This window comes from Grammomys surdaster, unplaced genomic scaffold (assembly GCF_004785775.1).
Source record: "Grammomys surdaster isolate TR1022 unplaced genomic scaffold, NIH_TR_1.0 123129, whole genome shotgun sequence".
NCBI lineage: Eukaryota > Metazoa > Chordata > Mammalia > Rodentia > Muridae > Grammomys > Grammomys surdaster.
The window spans coordinates 1-13,382 of NW_021618465.1; the positions used below are offsets into that span (position 1 = coordinate 1).

The 13,382-nt window shown below is 42.6% G+C and overlaps 1 pseudogene; it reads right to left on the reverse strand.

The window, feature by feature from the left end:
• Positions 1-10,401: 10,401 nt before the first annotated feature.
• On the reverse strand, positions 10,402-12,740 carry LOC114636251 (annotated as a pseudogene).
• Between the last annotated feature and the right edge of the window lie 642 nt (positions 12,741-13,382).

The window sequence follows — 13,382 nt, forward strand, 5'->3', positions numbered from 1 at the left end:
CTCACCTGTGAAGATACCTCTTTGTCTGTTGTTGTGCTTTAGTGGAAAGTGAATGTTTGACCGTGGACCTCCAAGTTACCATGCAATCTCAACTGCCCATTGAGTTTGGTGTTATCTAAGTCACCAAGGTATGAAATAGGCAGTGGCAGCAGCAATCTACTATCACATGGCAACATACTCTCAGTATAAATATGGCCATAAACAATTTACATGAAAAACTTGTCCAAATGCCAGTGGTTTATAATTCTGTTAGATTGCCCTTTGCTGTCAAGCATGCTTTTCTACCCTTGTGTAGTGTGACATATAGTCAGCTGACTGAAAAAGTGAAGACTAGAGTATGGCTTTCTGATGTTATGTGCATTATACAGGAATCACCCACTTGTGTAGAATTGAAGCATTTCAACCCCTTCCTCCAATAATCTTTAAAGTCACTAGCCAAAGAAAATATTCATAGTGGCCAGGACTCCATGCAGCATGCATGGTCCTAAATTTTGTTTGGAGAGAGAGATATCCAGAGGTTTGATTATTCACTGATTGATGAGTAGTAACCCGATGATTGGCATGGTTTTCAGAGACTTGGAAAGCAAATGATTTGGAAATTATTGATAAAGTAATTGAGGTAAGAAGAATGTGGATAAATCTCTACAAATCATCCAAGGATATAAAGATACTGATGTCCCACGTAAGTATCTGGATAGATCTCTCTAAAATGTCAAAGGATGTAAAGATAGTTATCATCCATGCTCAACAACAATAAAGAAACTTCAGCTGAGGAATAATTCAGTAGTTAAGTGGCAATGATGATCTGTTTTGTGAGGAGTCAGACTTTTTTCTAAGCCATAATTCTTTTTACAATGGACCAAAAATCAAAGTCAGCATACTGGCAGAAATGTGGTTTATACATGGGCTCAATCAAGACTTTCATGTACCAAGCCTGACCTGTCTCCATCTGCTGCTGAATTTCAGATCTCTGAAGAGCTAAACAAACACTAAGCCCTACATATGGATTGATGAGCCAGTGCCCTGGTGTCAGGTTGACCACACTGGGCAATTATGTCTGTGCGATGGACAAAGCTTCCTTCTCAGCGGAGTTGGTACTTTTTCTTCTTATGGATTTGCCTCTCATGCATATAATTGCTTCGGACAAAATTACCATACATGGGACATGAAAAAAAACTTATCTCTTGCACTCCACACAATAGTGCTTCAGACCAACACACTCATTTCACATCAGGGAAGAGAGGCGTGGAACCCATGATCATAGATTCTCCTGATGTTACCATGTAGGTTACTCATCATCCTGAAATGAGTAATGCACACTCTGCTGGACTACAAAAACAGCAGAGAACTCCAGAAAACATTTTTGAAAAAAATATAATAATAATAGCAGAGCTATAACTGCAAGACTCTACAGGGGATGGATGAATAGATGCCAGGTGACTGTTAGTAGCCTTGGAAACTGTATGGAAGCCATGTAGTGGACCCTACACAACAGTGCAGAGAAGGCTCTGATTATTCTTACAGTGCAGAAACCTCTCTGGGTTCAACCTGTCAAACTGTAAACCTGCTGATAACCAGAGAATCCTTCACACAGGAGACACATGTGGAATATAGACATCCTGTAATCAGAAGGACTGTGGTGCATGAAAATCTAGCCATGGCTAGCAACGTTTCTCTAATGTGTTGTTCCTGAATGAAAATAAAGTGAAAAGACAGTGGGAAGAGGTCATACTGACTTCAACAGTTAACATTCTCCCTGTTAGTTGTGGGTCTACCATAGGAGGATTTGTGGAGAGGTTTAAGGATCAATATACTCAAATCATACTACAGAGCTCAGAAGGGAAGAATGAGGGACAATCCCCCAAATAATTCAGAGATAAATAATGTTTCCTAAACAGACATTGCTGCTGATTGAGCCAGCCCAATATTTGAAGTGTTCTTTCCCTGGCTGTTGCTGAAAGGTCATTCAGAAGCCGAGTGTGCTGGCCAGTTTTGTGTTAACTTGACGTAAGCTGGAGTGATCACAGAGAAAGAAGCTTCAGTTGAAAAAATTCCTCAATGAGATCCAGGTGTAAGGCATTTTCTCAATTAGGGCTCAAGAGTGGAGGGAACCTTATGGGTAGTACCATCCATGGGCTGGTAGTCTTGGGTTCTATAAGAAAGCAAGCTGAGCAAGCCAAGGAAAGCAAGATATTAACATCCCTCCATGGCCTCTGCACCAGATCCTGCATTCTGACTTCCTTTGGTGATGAACAGGAATGTGGAAGTGTAAGGTGAATAAATCCTTTCCTCCCTAACTTGCTTCTTGCTCATGTTGTTTCTTCAAGAATAGTAACCTCAACTAAGACAAACTGGTACCAGCATAGTGGGGTATTCCTGTGACAATCTGATCATGTTTTGGGGAGGACTGTCTAAGGAATTTGGAACTTTGGCTAGAAGAGGCATCTGGTAGTACGGGTTCTGTGGCATGTTCTATGGAAGCTTGGAAGATAACCTTGAGATCAGTGGAGAAGATGGAGGCCTGACTTGCAAAATATCAGAGGAAAGATTAAAGAACCTTATCAGGGCCATTGCTGCTTTGATTGTGAAGATTCTGAGATTCTGGTTACCTGGGGCTGAAGAATCAGCTGTGATTAACAAGATAGAAGAAGTACTAAAACAAAACTTTGCATTACTGGCACTATTGATGCTGGTTAGCTCGAGGTAAGAAATGAGCAGTGATTGAGAAGAGACCTGCATCAATGAGGTGAAATCTGAGAAGTGTTTTCTGAGATCACAGAGGCCTTGTTCCAAGATAGCCAATGTTGCAGCTTGTGCTGTTGCTGGACTTGGTACTGTATAAGAGTCACCCTGGTGCTACTGGTTTTTAAGGCATGAAGGGATCATGAAGAGCAGCTGAGGTTGGCACTGTGAGAGGCCACAGAAAGTCAGTGGGAAAGAAGGAGCAGCCTCAGTTGCAATTGATGACACAGAACTAAAGGGGTCATGCAAAGGAGTTGAGGGTTTCCACCATAAAGAGAGCCTATGAGAGGCTACTGGTGAATCCTAATTTTAGCAGAACACTGCAGTGTTTGGGGGATGACAGTACCATGAGATGACCACCATGAACAGCAACAGTTGAGGACAAGCAGATCGAGCCTAGAATACAAGCTGTGTGATACAAAGGGAAAGGCTGGAGAAGTGACCCAAGCCCTTGGAGGAGCCAAGATCGTGAATAGGATAACCAGACAGAGTATGGCTGGAATTTGACTTTGCTTTTGATTGTGACTGTGCCCTGATATTTTTCCCTCTTGAAGAAAGAAAGTGTTTTACTGGAGCTCATAGGTAAGAGACTTTTAATTGTAAAAACATTTTGAATTTTAAACGTTACTGTATATTTTAAAGAGATTGCAATTAAAATATGTAAGATTTGCAAAGGCTGTGGGTCTTTTAAAGTTATAAAAAATATTGGATATAAATAAAAAAGTAAGGGTTGAGGCTTCGTAGTAATGTGTTTGTGTTTCAAGATGTCTAGTTTTTTGTCCCCTTGACACAAGCTGGAGTTAACACAGATCACAAAGTTTCAGTTGAGAAAATCCCTCCATGAGATCCAGCTTTAGGGCATCTTCTCAACTAGTGATCAAGGTGGGAGAACTCACTGTGGGTGGTACCATCCCTAGGCTGGTAGTCTTGGGTTCTGTAAGAAAGCAAGCTGAGCAAGCCAGGGGAAGCAAACCAGTAAGTAAAATCCCTCCATAGCCTCTGCACCAGCTCCTGCTTCCTGACTTGCTTGAGTTCCAGCCCTGAATTCACATCAACACCAACCTGGAAGTATAAAATGGATTCGCTGTATCTGGATGTCTGTCCTATTTGGCTTCCTGGCTGTCTTACTCAGGGTTTCTATTCCTGCACAAACATCATGACCAAGAAGCAATTTGTGGAGGAAAGGGTTTATTCAGCTTACATTTCCAGGTTGGTGTTCATCACCATAGGAAGTCAGGACTGGAACTCAAGAAGATCAGGAAGCAGGAGCTGATGCAGAGACTATGGAGGGTGCTGCTTACTGGTTTGCTTCCCCTGGCTTGCTCAGTTTGCTTTCTTATAGAACACAAGACAACCAGCCCAGGGATGGCATCACACACAATGAGTCCTTCCACATTGATCACTAGGTGAGACAATGCCTTATAACTGGATCTCATGGAGGCATTTTCTCAACTGAAGCTCCATTCTCTGTAATAACTACAGCTTGTGTCAAGTTGACACAAACCAGCTACTACAATTGACCCCTTGTCAACTCACAAACACAACACTATTTAGCCTCAACCCTTACTTTCTTATTCATCCCCAAGATTTACATAACTTTAAAAGTCTTACAGTCTTTGCAAATTATTAAAATTTTAATCTCTAAAATATCCAATCTCTTAAAATTCAAAGTCTTTTTACAATTAAAAGTCTCTTAAATGCGGGCTCCACTAAAATACTTTCTTTCTTCAAGAGGGAAAAATATCAGGCACAGTCACAATCAAAACCAAAATCAAACTACAACTGTCCAATGACTGGGATCCAACTCACGATCTTCTGGGCTCCTCCATGGACTTGGGTCACTTCTCCAGGCCTGAACTTTATACCACAGACCTTGTCTTCTAAGCTCCAGCTGCCTTTATGCCCCTGCTGCTGCTGTTCTTGATGGTCATCTCATGGTACTGGCATCTCCAAAACACTGTTGTCTTCCACTATAACAGGCTTCATCAATCATCTCTCATCTGCTCTCTTCATGGTGCCAAGACTCAACTCCTTTGCATGACTCCTTCAGTCCTGGGCCATCAATTGCAACTGAGGTTTCACCTTCTTCACCAATGGCCTTTAGCAGCCTCTCACAGTGTCGAGTCTTAGCTGGTCTTCATGACCCCTTCATACCTTCAAAATCAGTTCCATCTGGGTGACTCTTACACATCACCAAGTCCAACCACAGCACATGATAAAACCTTGGCTATCTCTGGAACACAACCTCTGTGCTCTCAGAAAACACTTCACAGAAGATTTCACCTCAGTGATCCTGGTCTCTTTGTCATCAGTGCTAATTTCTTAGCTCCAGCTAACCAGCATCAATAGTCCCAGTAACACAAAGGTTTTCCTTTAGTAGTTCTGATCTCTTGTGTTTACAGCTGATTCTTCAGCTCCAGCTAACCAAAACCACAGAATCTTCACAATCAAAACAGCAATGGCACTGGTAATAGTCTTTAATATTTCCTCTGAAATTTGACAAGCCAGGCCTCCATAATTTGCAGTACTCTCAACATTGTCTTCAAGCTCCTATACAACATGCCACAGTACTCTTAACACTGGATGGCTTTTCTAGCACAAATTTCCAAAGTCCTTCCACAGCAGGTTGTCATAGGAATACCCCATTATGCTGGTACCAATTTGTCTTAGTTGGGATTACTATTCCTGCACAAACAACATGACAAAGAAGCAAGTTAGGGAGCAAAGGATTTATTCAGCTTACACTTTCCACATTGCTGTTCATCACCAAAGGAAGTCAGGACTGGAACTCAAGCAGGTCAGGGAGCAGGAGCTGATGCAGAGGCCATGGAGGGGTGTTCCTTACTGGCTTGCTTCCCATGGCTTGCTCAGCTTGCTTTCTTATAACCCAAGACTACCAGCCAAGGGATGACACACCCACAATGAGCCTTTCCACCTTCTTCACTAATTGAGAAAATGCCTTACAAATGGATCTTATGGAGACATTTCTTCCACTGAAGCTCCTTTCTCTGTGACAACTCCAGCTTGTGTCAAGTTGACATAAAATCAGCCAGTACACCAAGAAAATATATACCTCTGAGGAGAAAAAGGTGTCCAAGTAGAAGGGCATCCTGAGACAAGGGAGCTCAGGATCCTCAAGAGCACTCCTCCAGTTCTTCCATTCATTGCCTCTTTTCTTCTAATCCTCTTGTCTTCTCTGGTGTGCCACTGATGACTGGAGATAGTCTGATGACTTTCTGAGAAAAATTTTTAAAAAAGATTATGAGAAATATGTTTGCTAGGTAAATTGTATTGATAGTCACTTTTTACCAATATCTCCATATCTCCAAAGTCACCAAGCCCTAGTCTAGAAAATAGTTCATTGTCTCAGTTTGATGTCCATGCCAGGCCACTGACTCGTTAATGTTGCAGAATTTTAGCCAAAGGTTCATGGACAACTTTCAGGAGAGATCACTCAATGCCAGCAGGGTGGTGTCTACCCCCAGGCTTTGCTCCTGTGTGCCTTGGAAATGAAGAGGGAGGCTCTTCTCTAGTTCTTCTGCTCTCTTGCTTACCCAGATGATTAGATGCATGGCTGTGTGCCTTTTAATATTCCATTCATAGGAACAAGGTTATATTATGAGAATCCTTGTGTCAAATTCTAAACTAGAATCCTTGCTGTCAAATTAACCCGAGGACAGCAGAAGGTCACACCAGTGGTTTATGATCCTTCTCCTTTATGATTTCTTTTTACTGGGTTTTCCTTAACTGTGTTCCCTTAGCGCTTGTGTAAGAAGTACTACTCAAAGCAGAAAAACTTATTAGTGTCATGTTGAGCACAGTGTCAGAATTTTCAGTGCAGAACCACTTCAATAAAAAGCACAACTATGCTTCTTCATATTTTCATTTCTTGAGGTACTGGACTGAGAAATGAAGGCTTCATGGGAAGAACAGGAAACCTACTAATGGCCACTGGATAACAGGCATCTCATAGCCAGTGAGAGAGAGTCATCTGTGGCACAAATCAGTTGACTCTCCCTCTTAAATGGCTATATATAAAACATGTTGGTTTGTTATCATATCTGTCCACCATGCCAGCTTGGATAATAAGAACAAAATCAGATTTCATTGTAACTTGACAAGTGCAGAGGCAAACTTCAGAGAGTTAGATAAATTGCCCAAAGACTCAAAACTCATAATTGCCTATATAGGGCTTAGAAAGGGTTTCAGGCTCATAGCCCAATGCTCTCCCCACTTTGCCACACTGCCCAGAGCATGGTAAAGAGCATTCTGAATGTCTGAGGCACTGAAAGCATACAAGCATAAGAAATAATAAGAATAAATATGTACCAGGGGCTGATTGGGTACCATGTTCTGCTCACTGGCTACCCAATAACATCAAGTCTTGTGCAAGATTGTACCTCAGGATGAGCCATAAACCTTCTATTCTTTGTCTCAGACACTTTAGAGAAGATGTCAAAGGGAAAGTTATTGTCAGAACTCAGTGTTTTTCTTTGGCCTCGGAGAAGACTGACATTCCAATGTATCTCACTCTCCCTAGAACTACCCTCTCTGCCTCCACTGTGGAATCTGTCCATTTCAAGCTAGACTCCCACATAACACTGGGTGTGATTCAGACAGTGCTGGGAATGGCACCCCAAATCCATTGTTCCCAACATTAGTTAAGGTGTCTTCCATATGGCATTATGATTATTGCCCCCATTAAACAGAGTGACCACACAGCAGGAGGTCATAGGGATATGCAAGATAGTTGGACCAATGGAAACGGAATCAGGATTGATACAGAGGGCACCAGGATCCAGGGGTATTTGTGAAAGTGATGGAGAGAGGGTTGAGAGGGGCATTGGTCAACAGTGGAACCTGCTGGGGTCCAGGGAAGCAGTGTGCATGGCTGGTGGAGGACTGACACTGGGCAGATCTTTAGAAATGAGAATCAGCAAGAGCAGGTGATAGGGACTCAGATGAGGGCAGATAGGAAGGGTGATGCATTCCCAGGCAGCAGCTGAGACTGAATCCAAGTGCTGGATGTGGAGGTCTGAGCTCTACGAACAGGCACCATTAGCACAAGGTTTGCTGACCCTAAGACAAAGGCATCACCATCTCTAAGATTTCCATTCTAGTGCTTGTTTTTATTTGATTGCTTGCTTGCTTGCTTGCTTGCTTGCTTGCCTTGTCTTGTTTTGTCTTGTCTTGTTTTTTTTCTATTCTGAAGCCCCTCTACACAGTGTCTCTTTACAGGCCAAGAACTTCTAGTCTCTAACCAAAATGCCCCAGCCTGTACATTTTCCACTAGTCTCAGCGACTGGGGCTGCATGTGACATATCTGCACAGGTTGAACAACCCAAAGGCAGGCAGACTCCCACGTGTCACAAGGATGCTGTTACCACAGGAACAAAGCCAGCAAAGAGTAGGGTCAGGAACCCAAGAGCCTATCCTCCCAGAAACACACCTGAAAATCTGATCAACTTCCCAGGACATAGAAACAGCCAGAGGTTTGCAGTGAGAAAGCAAACATAAGTCAAGAGGTGGGCCACATAAATAAACACTCAACCCACTGACTAACCCAACCTGCAAAGGAAGAAGCCTGAGAGAGGATTTGACAGAGTCCAAAAGAACAGAACATCTCCCAGCCTTGAACGGGATAGAAGCTGGCTCAAAAGTATTTGTTGCTTTCATTAAAGACTTTGCATCTAGCTTAATGATAAGCCAGGCCTCCCCAAACCTACATGCCACAAGCTCTAAACATTGCTATTACATGAGTCCCAATATATCCTGTTATTGCTTGAGTCCTAAGAATCCTGGCTGCCTTCATCTTGTGGGATATTGATCTTATTACCCAACTCATAGGCTATTCCTCCTAGGCTTGGTATTTCTGTGGACAAGGGAATCTTTTCTGATTCTTCTGTAAAGCATCAATGACTCCACATCCACAGGAATGGTAGAGCACAGTGCTTCTGACCCATCATTCCTGCCTCCATTCCTACCACCTTGGTTCTTAGATATGGTCCTCTAACAACCTCAACAATATGGAAGTCTAACACCCCAGAAGGTAGTTCTGAGAAAAGAAACTTTAGTTTAGTGTGGCTCAAATAATCTGTTTTAAAATATGCTTTTTAAATAGAACAAACATTTAATTCTTTAAAAAATTTCCATGGCGATTTGTCTGATGTCATCAAAACACACTTGATCCCTGGATTTTGTAGCAGACTCTGTTTATCTTTTAAGGTGAAGCTCTTACCAAAAGAGAAGTGATTTCAAGGACCACAATAATGTAGCCATTAAGGACAATTAATAAACAGAACTTCATGGAGCTTAAAAGTTTCTGTACAGCAAGAGGCACAATTTGAACAAAGCAGAAGCCTGAAGAACAGGGGGAAATTGTTATTACATATCTTACACAAGTTAGTATCTGGGATACAATAAGTAAAAAAAAGAAAAGAAAGAAAAAAACACATCAAGAAAATAACATGACTAAAAGTGAGAATAAAACTAAACAGAGAATACTAAAAACATGAAACAATGATGGCCAAAGACAGTTTTTTTCCTTTCTCTTTTGTTAATGGCAAATGGTTCAAATAATGTTAAACACAAATCATTGACTAATACAGGGCATTAAATATGAATAGATGTTTTTATTTAAAGAAAAAGAAGAAAGGTTATATACAAAAGAGACCTACAGTCTATAGGCCAGTTTAACAAAGGAAATGTGTTTATAAAATGTCGTGAAACCAGAACCTTCCACCTCTGCTTTGGAGAAGGGCTATCATACAACATTCAGCCAGCCGAAGATGGATTGGTACAAGTGTCTATCTAGAAACTTCAAGTCATTTTTGCACGTGCAGAATCATCCAAATCTTCCCAATCTGAACTGGCTGTCCCATGGCTTTCTTCCATTTCCATATTCCCTACAAGGATACATGAACTTCAACTCGTGATGAGCCGCTTACAACAGCAGTTCCTTAGGAGCCAACATGACAGGAGATCCAGGATTTCCCTTTGAGAAACCAAGTGACCATGTACAGAATGTGTCACAATGAAAAAGTCTTCTCATTCCTTCTTCCAATTCAGTACAGTGTCTCATGTCAACACTATTATCCGCATCAGACTTGTTCCTTCACAAGTCTAAACCTTGAGGTTATATGAAGAAGACCAGCATTGAAAAACAAGAACTCAATCCAGAAATGAAGAAACTGGAGGTGTCCAATACCTCCCAGAGCATCTTGCCATCCTTATGACAGTCCAGTCCAGTGTCCTGATAGTCTGTCGATCAATACTGGCAGCTTGAGGGTTTTTCCCCTCCTAGAATGGGTCTTTTGTTTAGTGGCAGCATGACATTTGGTCCACAAAGGTTAGCAGCTGTCCTCATTTTAAACGCTGATAAACTTAAGACAATTCATAAATAAATACAGCAGGGGAAGCTAGCCCACACTGACAAACACTTAAAGGACCACTGAGTTCATGGGCACCATTTTATTTGGGGCTCAGTCTCATGTGGAGAGAAGGGCATTACAGAATTTTCTTCTCAAAAATGCTGAACATTGGTATCAAATGGACAAAACAGTTATTTATCAAGGGATGTAAAAGATCCAACCCTAGGGAATCCAGGATACACACAGGTACTTTAGAGGTATACTTTTTAAAGTGTCCTCATTATCCCTTTCAGCTTAAACTGTCAATCATCTCTGAGAGCTCAAGCAGACGGTCATCTTCATCTTTCACAGGATCCAAGTCCATCCCAGCTTCTAATTCGCCCCCTGAAATTTCCCATATTAGTTTATCCAAGTCATCTTACACAGATTGGAGGCTTCCCATCGGGGCCGAGCTGAGGCAGAATGGATTTGTTGCCCTCTGGGATGAGGAAGGGCCAGATCCTTCTGGAGAAATGGGTTCTCAAGAAGCTTGGGCTGAAAACAGCACAGAACTGTCTTTCGATTTTTCTATCTCAGACATGGTGATTGATTTATCCTCAGAGTGGAGATGGATGACAGCCACAGCTGCTTTCTTGGTGGGGCTGCTTTCTTGGTGGGGCTTCCCTGCAGGGCGCTGCTGAAGCTGAAGGGCTTCACCTCTGCGATGGGAGCAGAGTGCACCTCCACAGCCTCGCCTTTGGAAGCCCATATGGGAAGTGAGACAACCTCGACTACAGATAGCTTCACATTTACTTTGGGGTTGGTTTCTACCTCCCCTCTCTGGGATGACTCCACGTGGAGCCGTTTTGCCAGGTGCCTAGTGATGCCAGATATAGGAGTGAGCTCCCGCTTCCCCACCACTCGGTTAGAGCAAGAAGCCTCATCTCCACGCTCAGATGACAAGGCTGGTTTCTCCTTTTGTGACGTTCCTCTCCCCTGCTGTCTCTCGGTGTGTTTCTCTTTGACAGTGCCACATCTGTTGGCTGGAAGTTTTGTGGGGTCACTTATGGTCTCATCTGAAGTCTCAACAGCCTCCGTCTTGGACACACTGTTCTGGGAAGGAGCATCACCACTGTCTTCAAGTTCAAGTTTTTTCTCTTCTTTTGCACCTGCTCTCTTGGGGATATGGAGAAGCCTCTTTGGCCTTGAGGCAGCCTCAGCTTGAGGTCGGGAGTTGCCACTACTCTCAGAGCTTTGCTGCATCCTCAGGGCCTTCTCCACTTTAATCTCCTCTAGCATCTTAACACGCACTTCCTACATAGACCTGGCTCTTCCTGCAGGCTCTTCTAGTTGTCCTCTGCTAACAGCAACAGTTGGCAGATTCACTGTCTTTTTCACTTCAGTATCTTCTCTCAGCCCGAGGTAACGTGTATCCTTTTTGGATTTCTGTCTTTCCATTTCCTGCTGCCGATGTTTCTCTTCAGCCAGGACCTCAGAGAAGGTTTTGATCTGCACTGAAGAAGAACTTCCTGTTCCTGATGGAGAATTATCAGCTCCTGAAGGTTTTTCTGTCTTCAGTTTAGTTTGCAGTTCTCCACGTTTCTGACTGGCTCTTTCTAGAAGAATCTCTTCTAAAGTCTTCACGTGAATCTCACCGACTTTATGAACTCGCATTTTCTTTGGTGCTTTATCAATGTCAGTTTCTGGTCCTTCCACTCTTTTACCCAGCCTCTGTGCAAGGCTTCGCTTTAAAGGGGGATCCCAGTCACCATCCCCTGAAAGCTTTCGTTTCCCCAGTCTCTCACTAAGAGTCAGTCTAAGCAAGGGCTCTTCCTGTTTGCTTGATAGAGTTACCGTCCTCACCACTGTCTGAACCTTCTTCTCAGGGCCTGGATTGGACTGAGACTGATGTAAAACCCTGGAAAATCCCAAGGAGACACCTTGCTTCTTAAATTTTTCTTTCATTTTCTCTGATTTAATTTCCTCAAGAGTTTTTATTCCAAAATTCAAACATTCACCTTGCTTTAAACGGACTCCAGGTTTTCGGGCAGAAGCCACTTGTTATCCATTATGGATGTGAGGAGTTGGTTGCAGGGCAGGTGTTTTGTTTTCATCGCCCTCCTCAGAAAACTGACCATCATCTTCATCTTCATCATCTTGAGCATCATCATCTGCAATATTGACTATAACAGTCGGATGTGTGGAGATGGGAATATTTCCTGAACTCCCTACTTTCATTTCACTCCGAAGCTGAAGGGAGGGGTTAGAGTGAACAAACATCTTGTTCCGGTGAACTGTGAGCTGGCTTGCCTTTACTTCTTCTTGTGACTCAGGCACACTAGGCAACACAGTTTTGCTTGGAGGTAGGAATACTCCATCAACATAACGACTTCTGGTGTGATGGAAAGCACAATTTAGTTTTTGACATCCCATTGGCTGATTTTCCCAATAGCAAGGAATTTCACTTCGTTTTTTGTCAATCTCCATGTGGCGAAATCTGCACACCCGTCGAAAACAACGGCCTTCTTGCCATAGAGTGCAGACACGTTCATTCCCTAGTGCAGCTTCACAGTGACGGAATGGGCAGCTGTCACCTTTGTTGCATGTAGAATAGAAATAAAAATAGCAGTCTTCTCCCTGATTAGGCATGCTGGCCAACAGTGGCTTCCTGGAACAAGCCACTGCTTCCTCCATGTACTCTTGAAATGGACTTACTCTTCCAATGACAACTCTACCACAGAAATTGTTAACTGGTTGCTTTCAACAGGGACACCCATGTCTTCATTCAGTTCCAAACTATTATGTCTTTTACTCACACTTAATACTCGTCAATTTCCCAGGAGTATTTTTGGGCAGGGAATATCGCCAAATCATGGAATAGAAAATTAACTGAACCAATGAAATTGTCTTCGACTTCTGAGTGCTGCCAAGTCTTTCTCTTTTCTTAGCTGCAATCACCTGCTGTCTTCACATCAGCCGAACAAGAAGAAACCCAAGATTTCTAGGGTCTGAAGACACTTTTTAAAGTGTTCAACATCCTTAATCATGAGAGAAACACAAATTAAAACTACTTTGAGAATTGTCTTACCCAAGTCAGAATGGCCAAGATCAATAACACAAATGACAGCACGCATTGGGGAACATATAGAGAAAGAGGAGTCATTGCTGGTGAGACTGCAGAATGGGATTGACACTCTGGAATTCAGGGTAAGGGTTATCAAAAACCTGAATATTGATCTGCCCCAAGATCTAACTACACCATGCTTGGACATCTACCCAAAAGTCTCTACA